Source organism: Lethenteron reissneri, chromosome 36 (genome assembly GCF_015708825.2).
Source record: "Lethenteron reissneri isolate LAM-NWPU_2019-01 chromosome 36, ASM1570882v1, whole genome shotgun sequence".
NCBI classification, from domain to species: Eukaryota; Metazoa; Chordata; class Hyperoartia; order Petromyzontiformes; family Petromyzontidae; genus Lethenteron; species Lethenteron reissneri.
Window position 1 is genome coordinate 8,993,119 of NC_083814.1, and position 7,419 is coordinate 9,000,537.

Consider the following 7,419-nt stretch of genomic DNA (forward strand, 5'->3'; position numbering starts at 1 on the left):
GGTGCAGTTCACACAAGTTGCTGGTATATCAAGTATTGTTAGCGAGCACCTATTAAGGCCGCCACGATGGGGGGGGGGGGGGGGGGTAATGGCCATGCCCGACCGTTTTTATCTCCGCAGTGGCGATGTTTATACGGACACACCGCACCAGCTACTCATTTAAGACCCAGTCGATCTCGGACAGAGCCCAGGACCGGTTCAGATAAAACAGAAACCACGTTTGCCGTGGTCACGAATCGAACTTGGCGGTTGGGTTTGTAAGCGCAGTGTGCCAAGCACTTGCGCCACGGCTGCCCATCTAAAATACGCAGAAAAACCAAAGACCCCAGACGCCCTTTATAGCCCAAACAGACTGTTGGGGCAAGCGCTGTTAGCGAGCACCTATGAAGGCCGGCACGCACACATTTAGGACAGGTACACTCGCAAACTCCAGCGGCACAATTACTCAAACTAAAGTCACAAGCGTGGAGCCAGTGCAAATGTTATAACATATACAGTACACACCAACCCAAACTTCCTCCTTGCAACGAATACCAGCACACATCTTTCGCCACCAAATACATCGGCGACACAAGGCTATAACACCGGCAAATCATTACATACAGCATTCAACATAGACTTGTGTAAGATGTTAAGTTACAATGTGACACTGGGTATTATTGCGTGGAGCAGCGACGACTCACCGGATCTCATCGATGTGTTTGATGCAGTGAGAATGGACTGCGCCCTTCAGTAGTAACTAGGCTGGTAGAATCTGCCCCAAGTGTTAAGACTTTAATGATGAGGGTTGCGAGCGAAACTACTGCCACCTGCAGTCGGCAAACTGGTTCCGCAAGCTAGCCTCACCTAGATTCGTGCATTATTAATAGCGCGCTCCAATCCCCACCCCCCCCCCCCAATTATATTATTTAGTGTCTAATGATTAAGCCGCGCACATTGAGGTACAGAGAGAGGGGGGGGGGGTAAGAGGGTTCAATTGTTTCAGAGCAGCCCGCGTGGATTTGATGGGTGTAATATTTTAAAGGGCAATGTTTTAATTAACAATATGCTGAGTTTTAACCAACGGCTGATGACACTGTGTAACAAAAACATTTTTGTTCTTGGGTAGTATGTGTTGTTTCCTAATTGCTTATACCTCAAAAGTACAGAAAAGGGCTATTATTCCCCATAAACTTTGCATTGTGACCAGGGCAGTGATATTTTTAAATGTACCTATTTTCAATGAGAAAACGTGTGCATTTGTATCTTTCGTTCACATAAAGTCCTGGTCACTAAAGCAAAGTTTGTGGGGAATAATAGCTATTTTCTGTACTTTTGAGGCTTAAGCAATTATGAAATAACACTTAGTACCCAGGAACAAAAAAAAAGTTGCGTTACATAGTGTGATTATCGTGAGTATCACTTGTAGAGGAGGCGAGCACGTTGCACGGGTAATTATAATCACGAAATGTTAAGCAATCGTTTGACAATGACATGCAATTCTAGATTTGAAGTTTTCGTGACTCTTTCGGTAAAGTCACGTAGGTGAAAATGAAAAATAATAATGAAAATAAAATGAAAAAACATTTTATTTGTTTATTTTTATTATTATTTTATATTTTCACCTAAATGACATGCAAGAAAAGAATGGATAAATCACGATCCGCGCATTTGATTAGTCCAAATGAGCACAAATTAGCCCAAGCGGGCCTCTGCGATCTTGGAAGCTAATCAGAGATTTAAGCCTAGATGGTGAGTGGCATTGGCGATGATCCTATTAAGTATTGTCCCCTCCCCCCTAAAGGCAGCAATTTGTTCGGGAGCTAAATGCCAAGTCTGCTAGGCACGAGCAGAGAGATTTAGAGGGCTTTAATTCTAGATTTGAAGCTTTCGTGACTGCAAGGATTCATATTCTTAGGTTTTTTTCGGTAAAGTCACGTAGGTAAAACATTAAAATTAATAAAAGTAAAATAAAATAAAAATCACGACGTTTCGGAGGCAACACAAGCTTCCGACTTTACCGAAAAAACCTAAGAATATTTAGAGGGCTTCTTGTAGAGATTTCCATATGGCTGCAAGGCTACGTGTGTCGGGCAGTAGAGGGCAGTGCAGCAGCAAAATGTAGCGAATCTTCTGCACTTAAGCTTCCACATGTACGTTTCGTGGCACCACCAAGGGGCCGTCCATAAATGACGTCACGCACCTCGGGGGGGGGGGGTCAGACATTTGTGACGATGTGTGACGAGGAGGGGGGGGGGGTTTGAGAAATGTGACGTCACATCAAAATGCGCAACTTTAAATAAATATAGACAACACGTTCTGCTTAATTAGACTTTTTAATATATGTTTTCTCCTACAACATCAGAGTGCAGCGCCATATTAAATACGCACTACAATGACAATAGTTTAAAGCGATTTGAAGCATGTGACGTCATATTTGAGGGGGGGGGTCTGACTTTTTGTGACGTCGTGTGACGAGGGGGGGGGGGGGGCGTCAAAAATCGTCCAAAATCGCGTGACGTCATTTATGGACGGCCCCAACCCCCGCTGACCAGAATGGTGAAGTATGACTCCTTAGGGAGGCCGTCATCCAGCAGTGGATTAACCAAAGGGCTGGCCATGTGCGTACCCGAGGTGGAATTATTCACACGAATCAATAATCATTAACGTGTTCAGATAAACATTGTGATCAATTGTAGCGCCTCTAGAGGCCGCAAGGATACCGTGAACCAGATTTATCGGAAAATGTATCGATTTTTAAATCCTTTATATTATGTTCACTTGCTTGCTTGCTTGCGCGCTTACGACCGTGCAAATCTTTCGGTCGTTTGTTAACCCACTTCCCGTGATCCAATCGAGCTGACATTTTTCACACAGACTCGTTGTGCGTGACAATTTATTTTCGTGAAAATTTTTTTCCAAAATTTTCCACTTTTAGGAATTTTTTTCATATTTAATTTAAAATACCAATGTGATAAAAATGAAACTCTTACTCAAGAAAGACAGAAATGAATAATAAAATAAAACCGATGCCACGCATATAAAGGATGATTTATAGTGAAAAACTTTGTTTTTACGGGTAAAATTTTTACACGCGCGATTCGATGCACGTATTGCATATTGTTGACCTTAAACGTACGGTGGGGTGAAATGTAGAGACTCCTACCTTTTACATGACGTCTGGCCAGCATGGAAGAGGAGGCCAATTACTCTCCAGATAGGGCTCTTTAGAGCGGCGGCATTAGCAAGCAAATGTCGGGCTGCACATTTGCAAATGCAGACCGTCTCCGACTTACGAACGGTCAACTTACACACATCGGGACTTACGAACGAGCTTCCAAGTTCCATGCGATATTTATGTTTTAACCATCCGACTTGCAAAGCTGCACCGGCACTTCCAACCTAACCACGGGTCTATTTGGTTCGGCAAATGTACAAATGTACCATACAGTATATTTCTTATTATTTATGCGTTTCAAAACACATTTTATAACTCTGTCCGTATGTCTTCTTGGTTCTTTCGGTAAAGTAACGTAGAATGGAAGAAAAAAAAAACTTTATTATTTTATTATTTCCATTCTACGTGACTTTACCGAAAGAACCAAGAAGATGAATCCCTGCAGTCACGAAAGCTTTAAATCGAAAAATATGTCCGTATGTTTGTTTAAATACAGTACATTCGTGTGTTCCCACTTACGAATCGCCCGACTAACGAACGGGCCTCAGAACGGAATATGTTAGTAAGTCAGGGACTACACTCACCAACTGGCCTATTGACCTTTACTTCAGCGGCCAATCACTGTTCCCCAGTGAAATGTATAGACTGATATACTATAAAATAAAACAATTGGAAAACACGGCCTTTGAATAAACATGACTTCCATGCCAGAGTGAAAAGCATGACTGTTGACACAGCAGGGTAACTCAGGAGATTTGTGATGGATTTCAGACTCAAGGGCAGAACTTTGACTGACCTCAGTATCCAGTGTGCACTATCCACTGTCGGGTCTAATCAACATCACAGCATTGCGCCAGAGATTGTAAATTCTTGGAAATAGGTTGACATGCGTGCCCATTTGATTATTCCATCATTAGAGGCATCTGTGACAACCTTTGTGCTTTATGGGTCGTTTAATTCCAATAAAAAAATGTAAAATACCAATTTGCCAAAAAAAAGATGAAGCAACGCCATGGAAAGTAAGGGGCCGTCCATAAATGACGTCACGCGATTTTGGACGATTTTTGACCCCCCCCCCCCTCGTCACACGGCGTCACAAAAAGTCAAAACCCCCCCTCAAATATGACGTCTCAAAGCTCTGCCCCCCCCCCAAAACCATATTTACATTTTGAAAATAAAACATGCTTCAAATCGCTTTAAACTATTGTCATTGTAGTGCGTATTTAATGTAGCGCTGCACTCTGATGTTGAGTGTTGTTATAACAATTCTATATTTATTTGAAGTTGCGCATTTTGATGTGACGTCACATTTCTAAACCCCCCCCCCCTCGTCACACATCGTCACAAATGTCTGACCCCCCCCCCCCCCTAGGTGCGTGACGTCATTTATGGACGACTCCTAAGTACATTGGACTGACTTGCAATCCAGAGGTCTTCCTCTTCAATTTCATCTCCCGGAACGAGCGTTGATATCATGAGCATGTGTATTACATTTCCACAGCCTCTGTCCACCCACAAGTTTCAACAGTCGCTCATGGTGGGGCAAAGTGAGGGTACTCCCCCCTCTTCCAAGACGCCTGGTCACTCAACACATATGTTGGTCAAGGGGTAGGAATCTAAACGGTTTTTTTTACCATTCCAACCCGTTTTCTACATTTCACTGAAGACGATGACTTCGACGCACTTGTCCTGGGAAGGTTTCCTTTATTAAGGAGCCACGTGCTCACACTGGGACAGGCGGAGACCCCACGGCAACAGGCCCGAGTCTCCAGCGCGTCTCCCTTATATACGGTCCGTGGCCACGCCCCCATTCCTGAACCTTCTCGCTGGCTCTAGACCGCTCGCTCTACCATGCAGACTCCACCGTCCTCTTTCCGTCACCTGGCCACGCTCCTATTCTCGATCATTACCGTAATCCACCAGTCCATTCGTACTGACAGGCTGACTCCCCTGTCATGACCTCACGTGACCACTAGTCCATTCGTACTGCAGGCTGACTCCCCTGTCATTACCTCCCGTGGCCACTAGTCCATTCGCACTGCAGGCTGACTCCCCTGTTATTACCTCCCGTAGCCACCAGTCCCTTCGTACTGGAGACTGACTCCCCTGTCATTACCTCACGTGGCCACTAGTCCATTCGTACTGCAGGCTGACTCCCCTGTCATTACCTCCCGTGGCCACTAGTCCACTCACACCGTAGGCTGACTCCCCTGTCATTACACACATACATTACACTCGTATCACCACAGAGGAACCTCTGAAAGATGTTGCTGAGGCTATTGGCTCAGTTGGGAGTTGGAGCAGTAGGAGCGTGGCGATCCGCATTACGCCACAAACCCAGAGATTCCCAGCCACGGCTAACATCAGTGGCGATTTCAATTTAAAGCTTTCGTGACTGCAGGGATTCATCTTCTTGGTTCTTTCGGTAAAGTCACGTAGAATGGAAATAATAAAATAATAAAAATAAAACATAAAATAATTCTCACGACGAGAACAGGTCTGTCGAGAAGACAGACCTGTTCTCCACCTGAGGACGGCTGCTTGCGTTGTGGCCGAAACATCATGAGAATTATTGTATTATGTTTTATTTTTATTATTTCCATTCTACGTGACTTTGCCGAAAAAACCAAGAAGATTAGTGGCGATGTTTGAATTGATACAGCCCACCCCCCCACCCTAAACCACCTTCACCAACCCTTACCGATGGTTGGTGAAGGTCAAACCAACTCGCTCAGGCCCATAATCCACAAAGCGTGGGGATGCCCTCATCCAGCAAGTGGATTGACGTTGTTATTGTCAGAGCGCTCCCAACTGAGTGCAAAGGTTGCGGAAAAGCAATACTGTACGTGTCTGTTACATTTACAACAAAACCACAAGCGACATCGCCACCCAGTGTGCAAACAAAATACAACCGGGCAATGCTGTGAGGAAGCCCTTGTTGTGACTTGACAAACTATTCGAAATATGCGTGATTGATTCACAGCTCAGTGCTATGCGGTGGATTTTGTTGTTGTAACACACGCGATTGAATACAAAAGGCTGATATTTAACTGCATAACTTTTGCAATGAGTTACAGTGTTTTACAATTAAACACAGCACACAGCTTTTGAATTTAATCTTAAATTTGGAGCTTTCGTGACTGCAGGAATTACTCTTTGGTTCTTTCGGTAAAGTCACGTATAAAGATAAAATAATTTTAAGTTCGCACGTTTTATGAAGCGGCCATTTACGCCTGGAATTTCCCCTCCAGCGGAGCAGAGTGAAAAACATCTGGACACATGTGAAAAAGAGCTTTATAGCACATCGGATTCATCCAGTATAAATACATATTCTCATTCTGAAACACTGTATTCTGATTGTGAGTGGTTCGCGCACTCCGCTATGAACCTGGCCATCCGAGTTCGATTCACGGCCACGACTGATGACACCAATTGACCAGTGATCTGTGTCCCGCAAACTCGCGTAAACTCGTAAAGTCAAACAAACTCCCGTGGACGACGACAGGGTGTCCATATCGGGCCTTCATCCAGCAGTGGATTGACAGTGGCGTAGCCATTGAGTGTGCAAGGCGGGTCACAACTGACTCAGGGTCAACCCCATGGCTCTGGAAAGGCCGCCAAGGGGAGCGAACATGGACACGATGTCCTCTCGTTTCGTTCTGAGAACCAGAGGCCCATGCCAAACGTGCTTCGCTGCGGGTTTCAAGCATGTGATGGGGTATAGTGTTACCGGAGCATGAGGGATCTTGCGTGTGCATGGAACTCGGTCGTGTGGACAGCGCTTACAACTATGAACTATTTTATTTTGATTGGTGAGACCCACTTGAGCTATGTAGAAACTAATCGGCCGCAAATTATAGCTCGACTATGTGGCTCATGTAGAGCAGCCAAAAAGCAGAGGATCTGGAGAAAAATCCATGCGACCACGGGAAGAACATGGAAATTCAAAATCTCCGGGCGTCAGGGTTGGGATCGAACCGACAACCTGGACACCAGGCGAGGTGGTTAACATCTCGCTACCGTCGCGCCCAGCAATAGCAATGCCACACATGCCAAGCCACTTTATAGGGAGTTAAACTGTAGAAAAAAAAAGTTTAGGCAGTCAGCGATTATCTTCTAGGGTAATGATTATTCCACATTCTGCGAATTGAAAATTGGTTCCAAATTGTAACAAAAAAAAACTAATTGGGCGAGGTTTGCGAAAGAACGAAACTTTAACCGTCCAACGGTTACTCGAGGTCAACAATCACGTTTGCCGAGTG

The 7,419-nt window shown here is 44.8% G+C and overlaps 1 protein-coding gene across 1 annotated transcript in view; it reads right to left on the minus strand.

The window, feature by feature from the left end:
• The window catches only part of SPSB1 (splA/ryanodine receptor domain and SOCS box containing 1), a 94,319-nt gene extending 93,419 nt beyond the window's left edge, over nucleotides 1-900 (minus strand). The window contains exon 1 of the mRNA XM_061566039.1: nucleotides 684-900. The gene's annotated coding sequence lies outside the window, so the exon portion shown is untranslated. The remainder of the gene's footprint in view (nucleotides 1-683) is intronic.
• Between the last annotated feature and the right edge of the window lie 6,519 nt (nucleotides 901-7,419).